A 16413-nucleotide genomic window follows, 5' to 3' on the forward strand; every position below is an offset into this window, starting at 1 on the left:
CAGATCAAAACATAAATCACGTAATTGGAATTACATGTAAGGTGAAAGCGAATCGAATGTGAAACTCCAGTAGTAGGATGGATAAAAGCACTGCCTTTGCCCATGTATTTGCAGTCAGTACAACATAAGCAGGGAAAGCTACCCTTACCATATGAGGTCAAAGAAGTTTGTATTCACCTAGATCTAGGGCCAATGTCTGCTCTGACAAGTTGATCAAGTAAGTTTCTGGACCTGCAATATGAAAATAGGGGGGAGATCTAAATTCCTGGATCTCACTATGGCAACCTCCCAAAATGCCCCAATGTCGCTTGATGATATGATTGATCTCTTTACTCTGTTCCGTATATTTTGAAATAAAAGGAATCCGGGTCAAAGACCCCTCAGATGACTTCCTTTTGAGGAGACTAGTCCTATCCAAACTGCGGACCTTGTTGATATGGGAATCAAGTAATTCGGTAGGATACCCCCTTTTTTGAAATTTACTAGCCATATTGTTTAAAGATGAATCTAACTTATCAGGCTCAGAAACTATACGTTTAACCCTAAGGAATTGTGAAAAGGGTAAATACTTGAGCGTGTTACGTGGATGGCCACTATTATAACAGAGAAGGGTATTTCTGTCGGTGGGCTTAGTATAAAGCTGTGTATGTAACTTGCCCTCATTAAATGTGACTGTGGTGTCCAGAAACTGTAATTCAGTTTCCGAGTGGACCAGGGTGAATTGAAGATCTTTGTTAACACTGTTTAAAGAAATGTGGAACTCCATCAACTGAGCAACACTACCAGTCCATATGAGGAAGATGTCGTCGATGTATCTCCACCACCGCAGCAAATGGCTGCGGTGGTGTGACACATGGACGACATCTTCCTCAAAGCACCTCATAAAGATGTTGGCGTAGGTAGGTGCTACGTTAGACCCCATCGCCACGCATCTTTTCTGTTGGAAAAACATATCCTGAAACAGGAAATAGTTATGTCTCAAGACAATCTGTAATAAATCGATGATGAATAGCCTAGCGGCCAGCGTGTAAGATGAGGAACCAAGCATACGAGAAATGGCATCAATACCTAAATCATGATTGATAGAAGTATATAAGGAAGTGACGTCAAAAGATGCCAGATGGACCGCATGGACACTGGTAAAATCAATCTCATTCAACTTGCATAGGAAGTCAGTCATATCTTGTACATACGACTCAGCCCCTATTGCAAAGTCGTGCAGAACCTTATCCAGGAAAATAGCAATACAGCTAAAAATGGAGTCCGAACCGGAAACGATAGGACGTCAGGGGGGATCAATGAGAGACTTGTGCACCTTAGGGAGTATATATAGAACCGGAGTCACCGGATGATCTACAGTGAGAAAAGTGCACAAGTCCTCATCAATAGTACCTGCCAAAATGGCGTCTGCCAAACATTTCCTGATAAGTCTTGCGATCTCAAATTTGGGATCAATCTGAAGGACAGAGTAAACATTAGTATCATCCAACTGACGTTGGATCTCAGCCACATATTTACCGGTGTCCATGACGACCACTGCGCCACCCTTATCCGCAGGCTTAACTGTCAATGAAGAATCTTTTCTTAATTGATCTAATGCTTCAATTTCCAACCTGGAAAGGTTTGGATGTTTAAAAACAACATTATTACATCTCAATCTGTAAGCAGAAACATCAGATTTGACAGCAGTGATGAATGCTCATTGATACATGGGGTAAAATTACTCTTCAGAGACAGATCGAGGCGTCTCAGGGAGAACTCGCTAGCCTGAGGCGCCGCGATCTGTGTCCTGGAGTTAAACCACACTTTCAATTAAATTCTGCGAAAAAACGCATGTAGGTCAGCATCCAATTCAAACCAGTTAGAAACAGACATAGGACAAAAAGAAAGTCCTCTATTTAGGACACTCACTTGAGATGAGGTGAGCATCTTTGATGACAGGTTGATCACAGTCACTTCCTCTTGTTCATCAGTGATTTGCTGGTCTGTGCTCTGGTTTTGTTGTTTCTGGGCTTGACCGGTTCTACGGTGTCGGCGACCCCCTCTCCTGGTCCGACCATGTCTTTCCTTTCTGGATCCATGCTGTTCCCTTAAAAAAGAGGAGATAATGTGGAGGTGGCCGATGTATTTCTTTTCTTCTTCCTTGGATCCTTGTAGTTAAAGTTGCCGCTGTCAGACTGCCAGGTGTAAACTGCGTCTTTTTTATAATCGTCGGAGTCACGGTTCCACTTTGACCTTTTACCTTCCTCCAACTCCATTTTAGCTCGTGTCACATGAGCCACAACGTTGTCACTGAATAGTGAATACTCCTCTGCAGACATAGATGACTGTAGTGTGAGGTCAATATCCGCCGTATCGTTGGCAATAGTGATTATTCGTGCTGGAGGTACTGAATATTCAATAAGATAAAATCTAGAGAATATCTATTAGATAATGCTTCGAACTTCTTGCAAAACAATGTATTGTGAGCAAACAAATTGGGTCTCAAATTAGACCTCATGCCACGTGGGATCCTTTGTACTTTGAAGTATTCCCCAAGTGTGGTCATATGCAGGCGTAGTGAAGCCGTCTTTTTAGACAAAAACTCATATCTTTTTTTGAGCTCAAGGATAGAGGGGGTGTTTAAAAAAGCAGCATCTCCCCCAATGTCATGCAATATGCGATCAGTCTCCTCCTGGGAGTACATAGAGCCACATGGAAAGTCAGTCTCAGCCATAATGAAAGGCAGTATCCAAAAAATGAATATAATTCCGTGCTCAGCCACTGAAGCGGTATATCAAAGAGAAAATAATGGCGGCACTGGAGACAAGCAATATGGGTGCTAGGTCCAGGGATGTAGCTGCTTACCCCAGATGAACAATGACGAAAAATATATATATATATAATGACGAAAAAAGGACAGCACTCCAGGTAAAAAAGCAGTGGTGTTTAATCACCCATGTGGATGGCAACGTTTCAGCTCAAACAAGAGCCTTTTTCAAGCAATGAACACAGTGTATGTTGGGGTATATATAAACAGGGTGTTGATCCTTAAAAAGAGAGAGCTTTTTTGGATCTACACTCTTAACAGTTTGAAACCCAATGGGCTTAATGTGGATTACAATCCGGGGATTTATGTCTAGATGAGCGGTTTGCCCCCTAATGGTTTTATATGTGATATGCGACTCTCCTCCTGTGTTACATAGTGTATTATGAACACTATTAAGCCATTTTTTCTTATTCTTTTTTATTTTTTATTCACAGACAAGAATGACGCTGCGGAATCGAGAAGTGGGACGTACCCGGTGCATATACATTGTGTCTACATGTCTCTACTTGTCTATATGAGAGTTTTTAACTTTATTTACATTTTTCTGGTTTGGTTAGCTATTCAATGTTTTTGTTTAACATTTTGTGTCATTCCACACTGTGTGGTATAGATTTGTGATGGATCTGTGGGGGATCCATGAGCGATGTATGTGAGGATCGCAGCGTATTCCGTTGTTCTCCATTATATTTTGCCCATATAGTGTTGGATCTGTATCTCCAATGAGCTACAGCTTCTCGCTTGTCCCCCATGAATTCGTGTCACTCAACACGGCTTATTCCTCCGTGTTACGCTGTCCTGTCTATATTTTTTACATGGACATGCGCACACACAGTGATGGGACACATTGACCTTTTGTAAAATGGCCGACCAAGACACTTAGCAGTAGTGCGCATGTCTAATGGCGTCTGCGCCTGTATCCGAACGCCGGATCTAGCGGTATGCGACATGTTTGACACGATGAACGGCGCTGGGTATGTCACCGCTTTCCCCTCCTTTTTGCAGCATTATCATTTCTTGTTCCTCCCACTTTGTGTACACCTGTTCCTAATCACTATTTACCTCTCTGTAGGTTATAATATGTACACTATGTATTATATTTTTGATATATCACTGTAGCGATTTTTTCGCCTATGGGTATTACACATGTGTATCTGTATTTTGATATTGTATATGCACTCCTGCACTTTATTTTTAATCTTTGTTGCTGATTGATTGTATTATGATGTAATGGGGGTTGGACTATATATACCCCAACATACACTGTGTTCATTGCTTGAAAAAGGCTCTTGTTTGAGCTGAAACGCTGCCATCCACATGGGTGATTAAACACCACTGCTTTTTTACCTGGAGTGCTGTCCTTTTTTCGTCATTATATATATATATATATATATATATATATATATATATATATAGATAGTTCTCCAAAAAAGAGGCAGCACTCCAATGTAAAGGTGAAATTACCCGCTTTATTCCCCTCTGCAACGTTTCAACTGCTCATTGCAGTTTTTATCAAGCATACAAACTGGTGTCAGTATATCCACATTTATACCCACAATACATTGTGAGTCAATTGGTGAATTAATCAGTGACAATTACATCATCAAATATAAAAAATGTTAAAGGGATTCTGTCACCACCTTTTACAATTTTAAGCTGGCACCATCGCTATGTTGACTAAAGTAGCTTATTTCCAGGACTCTTCTTTTTACTTTATTTCGTTTAGTAGTTTTGATGTAAAAGCGATTTTTCTGTTATGCTAATTAGGGTCCAAGGTGCCCAGAGGGGTGTTTTTCTCACTCTCCGGTGGCCAGTGACGCCCCCCTGCAGTGCCCAAGACAGCCTCCTGATAGTCAAAACACCTCCCACAGCCCGTCAAACGGTTCCGCCCCCTCCCCACGTCATAATCTACCTTATAGATATGCCCCGTCCTCCTTCCTGTCTGCGGCCAGAAAACTCGCGCAGGCGCAGTACCTCATTGCAGTTTTTATCAAGCATACAAACTGGTGTCAGTATATCCACATTTATACCAACAATACATTGTGAGTCAATTGGTGAATTAATCAGTGACAATTACATAATCAAATATAAAAAATTAAAAAAATACATGATCCAGTGTAAGAAAAACGATACAAAAATCACAAGACATATAGTAAATCAGTGGAGCGCATATCTCATACAACCATAGTTATAGATCTTCAAAAATCACATACATCAATCTATATTTCCATAAAGTGCCATGTGCATTAATCAAAGTGATCACCTGTGTGTGTTAAATGGCGGTCAATCGGCCGCATAGCTATTATACAAAAAATAACTTACACAGCGGTGTATTATGATGGCGTCCAACTCTGCGTCCCCAGTCCGTCATTGCGCATGCCCAGTTGCCCGGAAACCAGTGAACACAAAGTCCCGTGATACGTCACCTGACACGTGACGTCAGTCGCGGGGCGTGCACCGACAACCCGGCTCCTCCCCCAGAGCGTGACGAGCCAGGAGGTTACGTCCCAGCCGCCAAGTCACAGGATCACGTGAACACGTCACATGAGCCGTAGCTCGGCAACCGGAAAGTGTCCCAATGACGTCCCAACTTTCCGGTTGCCGAGCTACGGCTCATGTGACGTGTTCACATGATCCTGTGACTTGGCGGCTGGGACGTAACCTCCTGGCTCGTCACGTTCCGGGGGAGGAGTCGGGTTGCAGGTGCACGCCCTGCGACTGATGTCACGTATCAGGTGACGTGTCACGGAACTTTGTGTTCACTGGTTTCCGGGCAACTGGGCATGCGCAATGACGGACTGGGGACGCCGAGTTGGACGCCATCATAATACACCGCTGTGTAAGTTATTTTTTGTATACCTATGCGGCCGATTGACCGCCATTTAACACACACAGGTGATCACGTTGATTAATGCACATGGCACTTTATGGAAATATAGATTGATGTATGGGATTTTTGAAGATCTATAACTAAGGTTGTATGAGATATGCGCTCCACTGATTTACTATATGTCTTGTGATTTTTGTATCGTTTTTCTTACACTGGATCATGTATTTTTAACATTTTTTATATTTGATTATGTAATTGTCACTGATTAATTCACCAATTGACTCACAATGTATTGTTGGTATAAATGTGGATATACTGACACCAGTTTGTATGCTTGATAAAAACTGGAATGAGGTACTGCGCCTGCGCGAGTTTTCTGGCCGCAGACAGGAAGGAGGACGGGGCATATCTATAAGGTAGATTATGACGTGGGGAGGGGGCGGAACCGTTTGCCGGGCTGTGGGAGGTGTTTTGACTATCCGGAGGCTGTCTTGGGCACTGCAGGGGGGCGTCACTGGGCACCGGAGAGTGAGAAAAATGCCCCTCTGGGCACCTTGGACCCTAATTAGCATAACAGAAAAATCGCTTTTACATCAAAACTACTAAACGAAATAAAGTAAAAAGAAGAGTCCTGGAAATAAGCTACTTTAGTCAACATAGCGATGGTGCCAGCTTAAAATCGTAAAAGGAGGTGACAGAATCCCTTTAACATTTTTTATATTTGATGATGTAATTGTCACTGATTAATTCACCAATTGACTCACAATGTATTGTGGGTATAAATGTGGATATACTGACACCAGTTTGTATGCTTGATAAAGACTGCAATGAGCAGTTGAAACGTTGCAGAGGGGAATAAAGCGGGTAATTTCACCTTTACATTGGAGTGCTGCCTCTTTTTTGGAGAACTACAACCATTGATGACCCTCTTGCCCATGGTCTGAGGACTTTGCACCAGGATCTACCATATAGTGCTGCTGTTTTTCTTTGTGTGATATATATAAATAAATAAAATTTACTCACCGAAATTTTTATTTCCTGGAGCCTGTAGGCAGCACACAATGGGTTAACTCGATTGACCCCTACTCAAAGCAGAAGACATGTTAATCCGCAATATTAAATATGCATTTGGGCGTCCACATACCAGCTGATAGTAAACACCTATTAAAACTAAACAATTTTCCTCTGCTAGATAGGATATTGAAAGACCTTGAGACTTTCAATAAAAAGGAGTTATCGTGGTTTGGACGAATTAATGCCTTGAAAATGGCCATTCTGCCCAAATTTTTATATATATTTCAGGCAATTCCCCTTTCACCATCATCCTCCTTTTTCCGGAAAGCAAGAACAGCATTTTCCCGTTTCATTTGGGGACAGGGTAGTCCGCGGATAGGTCATTCCACCTTGGTTAGATCTAAATCTCATGGGGGAGTAGGCTTACCAGACCTAAAGTTATACCATACGGCTGCGATACTCATTCGAGTATTAGATTGGCAACACAACATAGGCACGAAACAATGGGTAGGTTTAGAGCAAACTTTGTGTTCCCTCCCTCTTAAACATATTCCATGGCTTTCACCTGTGGACCGCCCACGGTCATCTAACTACCTTCCCTTATTGCAACATACAATCAAAACATGGGATTCATTAACTCTTAAAGGGATAGGTATCAGAAGACTTAGCCCGCTAACCCCTATTTTCCGTAACCCAGCATTTCCTGCTGGAATGGGAAGGGATTCATTTTTGGGTTTGAAGATCACAGATGACCCTCGCTTTCACCACTTGATGCTAGGGAGTACATTTCCATCCCTTTCATCCATCTCCACTAAATTTCCAGCTACACGGATCTCTTGGTTAGAATATGAGCAAATTAAATCCTTTGTCTTGTCCAAGGGGGGCACAGTGTTCTTTTGGAGCCACACTCACAGAGTTTGAAAAACTGTTCATGGTATCTTCTCCTCCGACTCACCTCGTCTCCCATCTGTATCAGATTCTTCTAACGGGCTCACACAAGGACAGCCCTAATTTTATAAGTGGCTGGGAATCAAATTTAGGTATTACCATAGAAGAAGCTGATTGTCAAAAAGCATTCCTATACTCTCATAAGCTTTCTATGGCTTGTGCCGCTCAAGAGAAGAATTACAAGATATTATCCCGTTGGTACAGATACCCAGTTAGACTTCATAGAATCTTCCCTTCAGTGTCGGAGCTGTGCTGGCACTGTTGCAGGGAAAGAGGCACGATGCTTCATGTTTGGTGGGGATGTGACTTAATTAAACCCTTTTGGGACTCAGTATTTAAAGCCTTTAATAAAATCTCACCAAAACAAGTTGACAATTCTCCTCAAGTGGCGCTCCTCTCCATCCTCCTGGGCTCTATATCGTCCCAAAAAGGGTCCCTGCTAAGATTTTTTATTACAGCCGCTAGAACAGTGATCCCTAGATACTGGCGCTCGACACATGTTCCCACTATGAGGGATTGGTTCTAAGAAATGCAACAGATAGCTAGGATGGAGGAGATTTCGGCTGAAGTGTCTGATTTGTCTGCTAAATATAGCAAGATTTGGGCATGTTGGGTTAACGCAGTAGAATCCTCGGACTTCCTATCTCTTCTAGCGATATGAGATAGGCAGACTTTTGTTTCAGGTTGTGTCGAAAACACCATACTGTGAATCTCCCTTTGTGATGGAGGTATATTGTTCCCTCACCCGCTCCCTTTACCTCCCTCCTCTCCCTTCACCTGCCTTTTTCTCTTCTCCCCCTCCCTCTTTCTTGTCTTACTTTCTACTCTGTTTTTAGTTTTCCTTTTCTCCTTTTTTATTATTTTTGACCTATATCAGTGTTCTGATGACAAATCGATTATTAGTTTGCGACAGGATATGATAGTATTAGCATTGTCATGCACTTTATCAGTGTATTTTATGTTAGACTGTCATGGATCAGAATTGTCATATTCTAATGCGGTGTCGCCTAATCAAAGGTGTTCCTTTGTTGTCTTGTATATTTTAATTTGATGAAACCATTAATAAAATTTGATTAAACATAATTAAATATGCAAACAATCACTTTGGCCCATCCACTTTTGGAGCCTATAAAGGGTTGCACACAACACAAGACCATGTATTATCTGCAGCAATAACATACCGTATTTATTAAGAGAAGGAAGTTGTGGCAAACCTAGCCACTTACAGAATGTCTTTCTTGTCTGTACCTCTTCCCCTCCCCCTTTTCCTGTCCCATTGTTTCCCCTGCAGGGTGTTGTCTCAGCCCTTGCTATTGTCTGACCCCACTTTTCCTTGTACCATAGTAATCTATGTATTGTATGTAAATGAGGCTGTTGGCAGTTTGAAACCAGGTGCGCATGCCTAGTAAAGTCAGTTGACTCCCAAACTGTGTGTCGTCCAGTCACTGGGGAAATTGTCTCTTGGATATTGACCTGCTTCTTCAGCTACAAGGGGATTTAAGTGAAGATATTAAGGGTATACCGTGAAGCTCCGCAACAATTGGTGGCAAGCGGCGGGATACAAGCCTTGCAGCACAGCAAAGCAGCAGTTCGTTGAAACAGCCATTCGGATATACCGGAGTTCGAGAATATGTGCAGTCATTCGAACGAACGGTGAATAGAGACGAATTATGCAACATTGAAACGAACTACGTTAAAGGAATTATTGGAAGCAAGGGGAAGAATAGCCAGCAACAAAACTAAAGCTACTCTTGTGGCCGAACTCATGGAGGGGGACAGAGCGACCACTGCGGCAACTCCACAGGAGACAGAGCCAACAGAATTTACAAGAGAGCTCAATAGCAGGTTAGCTTTTTACCCAAACACCCCCTCCGTGGAGACACTAGAAAGACTGATAGCAGATGTACATGAGTACATTGTAGCGAAGCAAAACGCTATTCAGCGAGTCGGGGAAGGAGCCCCAGCGCCCACCAGCACTACCCAGGGAAAAACTAAGATTCCCTACCAAGCTTTTATAAATTACACAGAAGGAGAAAGTGATATTGACGAATACCTACAGGATTTCGAAAGGTTGTGCCAGCTACACGACATCAGCCCAGCCGACCAAGTACCCCTGCTGGCAGGTAGATTGTCAGGCCGCGCCGCAGAGGCATACCGGACCGTCCCAGACGAAGACATCAGGAATTATCACAAAGTCAAACAAGCCATCCTAGCACGGTATGCCATTACCGCTGAGGCATACTGGCTCAAATTCCGGGACATCAAGAAACAAACAAAAGACTCACACACTGAATGGGCACACCGACTACAGCGAGCCGCCAAGGGGTGGATGGAAGCGGCACGGGTCACCACTATGGAAGAGATGTTCCAGTTAATAGTAATGGAGCAGTTTTTTAATGGACTAACCACAGAACTTCAAAATTGGCTACGAGATCGCAAACCCTGTACCCTACCAGAGGCAGCCAAGCTAGCTGACGAGTTCCAAGACACCAGGCGAGATCAACGCACACCACACTGGACCACGTATGGATCTACCACCCCTCGGCCAGCAGTGACTACCTTGGCTCACCCACGACCAGCCGCGAGTCACAACCCGTACCCTCCTAGGTACAATACCCGACCACCGATCCGCTGCCACACCTGCAACCAACAGGGGCACATCCAGAGAGACTGCCCACGTAACCGACCTCGCCAGAACTGGAACCACCAGGGTCCTCCTCCCCCCAATCAGGCTGCAGTACACTGCTGCCAAAGAGAATCTGTGCTCCCAACATCCACAGTCACCTCAATAGAAGAGCCTCTGGGGATCCTACACGAGGTAAACCCCATACAAGCCGCCTCAGACAACCGCCAAGGGCACCGCCAGGTGGTACACATGGAGGGGAAGAATATACAAGGATTACGTGACTCTGGGGCCACGTTAACCCTGGTCCGAAATCATTTGGTGCCTAAGCACACCCTCACCGGAGACTGTGTAGCTGTACGGGTGGCAGGGGGAGCAATTTACAAAGTTCCCACTGCCAAGGTGCATTTGAATTGGGGGGCAGGGCATGGAAACGTGGAGGTGGGAATTATGCAGGATTTGCCCGCTGATGTTATTTTGGGCAATGACTTGGGGGAGCTCACCTCTGCTTTTGTCCCTCAACCAACTATCCAAGAGGCCTACCCGGTTGTTACCCGGCAGCAAGCACGCACCACGGCTCCTTCCGATCACTCTGAGGCTCAGGTAAACAATATGCCACACACCCCTCCTATTCTACCCTGGGATGCCCCCCTGGAATTTGGCAGTGAGGTGGCCCTAGATCCCTCCCTGCAGGTATATAAAGATAGGATAAATAAGGACCAAGGAGGGTTGGAGGGAGAGAGATATGCTTGGGACAAAGGTCTCATATACCGCAATGCAGAGAAGGTAGTAGCAGGGTCTATACCCGTGCCCACTAAACAGTTAGTGGTACCCCGAAAGTATAGACAAGAGTTGCTACGCATCGCGCACGATATACCATTATCAGGGCATTTAGGAATCAGCCGAACGAAACATCGGCTGACGCAGAACTTCTTCTGGCCAGGTATCTCGTAGGATATTAGACAATACTGTCAAACATGCGATACCTGCCAGAGGGTAGGGAAGAGAGGGGATCGCTATAAAGCCAAACTCAGATCCCTGCCCATAATTGAAGAACCCTTCAGTCGAGTAGCTGTAGACATAATAGGACCTCTAGCGAAACCCAGTTCCTCCGGCAAGAAATACATCTTGACCGTAGTGGACTACGCCACTAGATACCCAGAGGCAGTGGCGTTGACCAACGTACATGCAGAGACTATAGCCGATGCCCTTATGCGAATATTCTCCCGTATGGGATTTTCCCAGGAGATTATATCGGATAGGGGCACCCAGTTCACTGCAGAGGTCACCCACCAACTCTGGAAAGTGTGTGGGGTGAAACCGATCTTAAACTCCGCCTACCACCCCCAGTCCAACGGGCTCTGTGAACGGTTTAACGGAACACTTAAACAGATGATCCGCACGTTCATAGACACTCAAAAAGACTGGGAACGGTTTTTGCCCCACTTGCTCTTTGCCTATAGGGAAGTACCCCAAGAATCCACGGGATTCTCCCCTTTTGAATTATTGTTCGAGAGGAGAGTGAGGGGCCCCTTAGACCTTATCAGAGAACACTGGGAGGGAGGGGTAACTACGAATGGTACCCCTATTGTCCCATACGTGCTGGAGTTTAGGGAACGCTTGGAGGCTCTGACCCAGACGGTACGTACTAACCTCCAAGCGGCCCAACAACGACAGAGCAGATGGTACGATAAGGGGGCCAGGGACCGCAGCTTTCAGGTCGGGCAGAAGGTGTTAATCCTACGGCCAGTCCCTAATGACAAGCTGCAGGCCTCCTGGCAGGGCCCATACAAGGTGGTGGAGCAAATCTGCGATACCACCTATGTGATCGGCCCGTGCACTGGAGCAGGGGGCAGACGCATGCTCCATGTGAACATGCTGAAGCCCTACTACGAGCGCATAGAAGAGGTGACCGCTATTTGCGCCTCTGCCGCAGAGGACTTTGACAATTTACCTCTCCCAGACCTCCTAGAGAAAGAGGGCCAGAAAGAGGACCTGGAAGAGGTTCAGTTAGGCGAACAGCTGAGTCCCCAGGAAAGGGCGCAGGCTCATAGTCTAATAAGGGAAAAAGGAACCACTTTTTCTAATCTCCCCGGGTACACCCCGTTAGCCACCCACAGAGTAGAAACACCAGGGCAGACCCCTCTCCGCCAACCTCCTTACCGCATACCTGAATCCGTAAAGGATAATATGCGCAAGGAAATAGAAGAAATGCTACAACTAGGAGTCATAGAGCACTATGAAAGCCCTTGGGCTTCCCCAGTAGTTCTGGTGCCGAAGCGGGATGGGACTACCCGCTTCTGCGTAGACTACCGGAGGCTTAATGATAAGACCGTATCCGATGCCTACCCTATGCCCCGGATAGACGAGCTCCTGGACAAAATGGCCAGGGGCCAATACCTCACCACAATAGATCTTTGTAAGGGGTATTGGCAGATTCCCCTAGCCGAAGACGCCATCCCTAAGTCGGCGTTTGTCACCCCGTTTGGCCTGTACCAGTTAAGGTCATGCATTCGGGATGAAAAACGCTCCGGCTACTTTTCAGAGGATGGTGGATCGGCTATTGGATGGGTTCCAGGAGTACGCTTGCGCCTATCTAGATGATATAGCGATCTTCAGCCACTCCTGGACTGAACACCTGAACCCACATAGGAGCCGAACTAGACCGTATTAGGGAGGCAGGATTAACTCTGAAACCCAGTAAGTGCCATATAGGATGGCAGAAGTCCAATACCTAGGACACCGGGTAGGGAGCGGCCCAACAAAAACCCGAACCGGCTAAGGTAGAGCTGTAACCAAATGGCCAACCCCTCGTACCAAAACTCAAGTACTGGCATTCCTAGGTACGCAGATACTACCGTAAATTTGTACCCAACTACAGTACCCTGGCCAAACCCCTCACACGATTTGACCCGCAAGAATCTCCCTAAGATAGTAGTCTGGACCCAGATTGTGCAGCAGGCATTCCAGCAACTAAAAACGGCTCTTGTGAATTCACCTGTACTTGCCGCCCCTGATCCAACTAAACGCTTTTCTCTCCACACAGACGCTTCTATGTTTGGATTGGGGCAGTACTGAGCCAAGTCGGAGAAGATGGCGGCGAGCATCCAGTGGCTTACTAAGCAGAAAACTTTTACCCCGGAAGTAAGCTACGCCGCCATAGAAAAAGAATGTCTGGCCGTGGTGTGGACCCTTAAAAGCTGCAGCCCTATTGTATGGACAACCCTTTTCCTTACTCACGGATCACAACCCTTTGGTGTGGCTGAACAGGGTGTCAGGAGACAATGCCCGGCTGCTGCGCTGGAGTTTGGCGCTGCAGCCTTTTGACTTTACCATCCACTACCGCCCAGGGAAGCAAAATGGCAAACGCCGACGGGTTATCCAGACAAACTGAACCTTGAAAAGTGATCTGTGAGCGCTCCTCCGTACATCCCCAAGCCGATCCGTTGGGATCAGACTGTGTATGCCGGCTTGGTTCTGGGGAGCATTGTGGCAAACCTAGCCACTTACAGAATGTCTTTCTTGTCTGTACCTCTTCCCCTCCCCCCTTTTTACCTGTCCCATTGTTTCCCCAGCAGGGTGTTGTCTCAGGCCCTTGCTATTGTCTGACCCCACTTTCCTTGTACCATAGTAATCTATGTATTGTATGTAAATGAGGCTTGTTGGCAGTTTGAAACCAGGTGCGCATGCCTGGTAAAGTCATTTGACTCCCAAACTGTGTGTCGTCCAGTCACTGGGGAAATTGTCTCTTGGATATTGACCTGCTTCTTCAGCTACAAGGGGATTTAAGTGAAGATAATTAAGGGTAAACCGTGAAGCTCCGCAACAGAAGTTGTGCTGCCTACGACTCCAGAAAATGAAAATTTTCAGTGAGTAAATTCTATTACTTCCTGGACGTCCTACAATGGGAGTTCTGTAACAATAGAACAAAAAATCAAGGAGGGTTAACACCAACTGCTTCCTCGATCACTCTTTTGCCAAAGGCTGACCCCTCTAGTGCCGAGACGTTTAGTCTGTAGTATTTAACAAACGTAGAAGCTGAGGACCAGGGGCAGCTTTACAAATTAGATCCAGTAGAAATTTGTGCCAATTCTGCCCATGAGGTTGACGTGGAGAGCGTAGAGTGTGCTTTTAGAGGAAAAGGAGCATCCCGACCATCCAGTATGTCTGAGAATACATTTTTAATCCATCTGGACAGTGAAGCTTTTGAGGCAAATGTAGAGACTGTTCTTGAGTGTCTCAGGATTATCCCTTAATACTGGTAGAACTATTTCTTGATTCAGATTAATTGCAGAATTAACTTTAAGGTAGAAAACCTGGGAGGAATTTAAGAACTAGGCGGGTTCAAAGAGATCTCTGAGATAAGGCTTGCAGTTCTCCCACTCTTTTCAGCAGATGTAATAGCAACAAGAAAGAGAGTTTTAAAGGATATATATTTTATAGAGGCCGTTTTCCAGAGTATCGAAGGTGGCAAGGTACGTTGCTTAAGAACGATTTGCCAAGTCCCATGTGGGAAACTGGAGGATGAAATACTGGTCTAAGGTTCTTAATTGCTTTAAAAAAACCTATGTACCACATTTTGTTTGGTCATTCTTCCACCTAGGCGAGCATTAATGTCTGTGAAGTGAACCTTTAATGTGTTTGTATTTTAGACCCCTGTCCAAAGCCTTCCTGTAAAAACTGAAGAACCGCCGTCCAGTGTCATGTTCTGCCTTATGATTGGAACACTACTTCAAATAAATTCTTCAAACCCTTGAATAGGTTTCATTGTAGATGGTCCTCCTGGAGGACATGATTGTATCTATGACCGCATTGGAGAGGCCCTGGCTTGCGAGTTGTCCGCTCATTCTCCAAGTCCGTTAAATGGAGTCAGGACAAATCTGAGCTTGGGATAGAAAATCCTGGCACAGTGGAAGTTTCCAATATCAGTCTCTTGAAAGGGACAACGCATAGCGGAAACCAGGCCCTCCTGGGCCAAAAACGCATCACCACAATGGCTTCTGCCTCCTCGACCATGATCTTCTTCAAAGTCCTCATGATTGAGTGGAATTGGGGAAGGGGGGGAAGCATATATCAGCTTCTATGAAATGGAAAGCTTATATGTTCTTCTATGAAATGGATAGACGTCTAGAGGCCAGGGACGGGAGCAAATTTGGTTGTCTTGGCATTCTCCGTGGTCGCCATAACATCTATATCTGGAATTCCCATCCTCTGGGTGACGTGAAAAAATATCTTCTTGCTGAGGCTCTGCTCGGCAGGGATGTACTGCATTTCAGCTTGGCAAATCTGCTGCAATGTTCTCTGTTCCCCGAATGTGGACTGCTGTTAGGCTGTGGAGATAGTTTTCTGCCCACACAAAAATTGGCGACATTCTCTGGACAGGAGACGGACTTCTCATCCCTCCCTGCTTGTTGATGTAAAACACAGCTGACAAGTTGTCAGACTGAACTAGTACATCTTTCTGAAGGAGGGAAGACTGGAAATGACGCAATGCCAACTTGATGGCCCTCAACTCTTTCATGTTGGAGGAGAGAGTTCTTTCTTCCCAGGACCACTTGCCTTGAGACCATTCCCCTCCTACATGGGCACCCCAGCCCCAATTTGACGCATCCGACGTGAGAACCACTGTTGATTTAGCGGTCAGAGATCTCCCATTTTTCAGCCATCACTTTAGATCTACTTTTGTGGATGGGTAAATTCTGAGGAATCTGTCTAATGAGAGCGGATTTCTGTCCCAAAAGTCCAAAATATTTGTTTGTAGATTACGAAAATGAGCTCTCGCCCAGGGAACTCCATCTATCGCTGAGGTTAGAGACCCCATTACCTTCATCGCCGTCCTGATGGAGACCCGGGAGTTTTTCACCAGATGGTGGACTTCTCGGACAATCTTCAGAATTCTGTCATCTGATAGAGTGATCGTCATTCGTCTGGTGTCGATGATGAATCCCAGAAACTGAAGACGATTGGATGGATTGAGACTCGATTTCTCCAAATTGATAAGAAAACCGTGCTTGGCAAGCATCTCCAGAGTCACCTGTAGGTGAAGCTTCAAATGTTGCTCTGAGGATGCTTTGACTAACCAGTCGTCCAAGTATGGGACCACAAATTTCCCCTGTAATCTGAGTGCCGCTGTAAGAACCACGATCAACTTTGTGAACACACGTGGGGCTACTGAGATTCCAAAAGGGAAGG

The sequence above is a fragment of the Bufo bufo genome, chromosome 2 (genome assembly GCF_905171765.1).
Source record: "Bufo bufo chromosome 2, aBufBuf1.1, whole genome shotgun sequence".
Taxonomy (NCBI): Eukaryota; Metazoa; Chordata; class Amphibia; order Anura; family Bufonidae; genus Bufo; species Bufo bufo.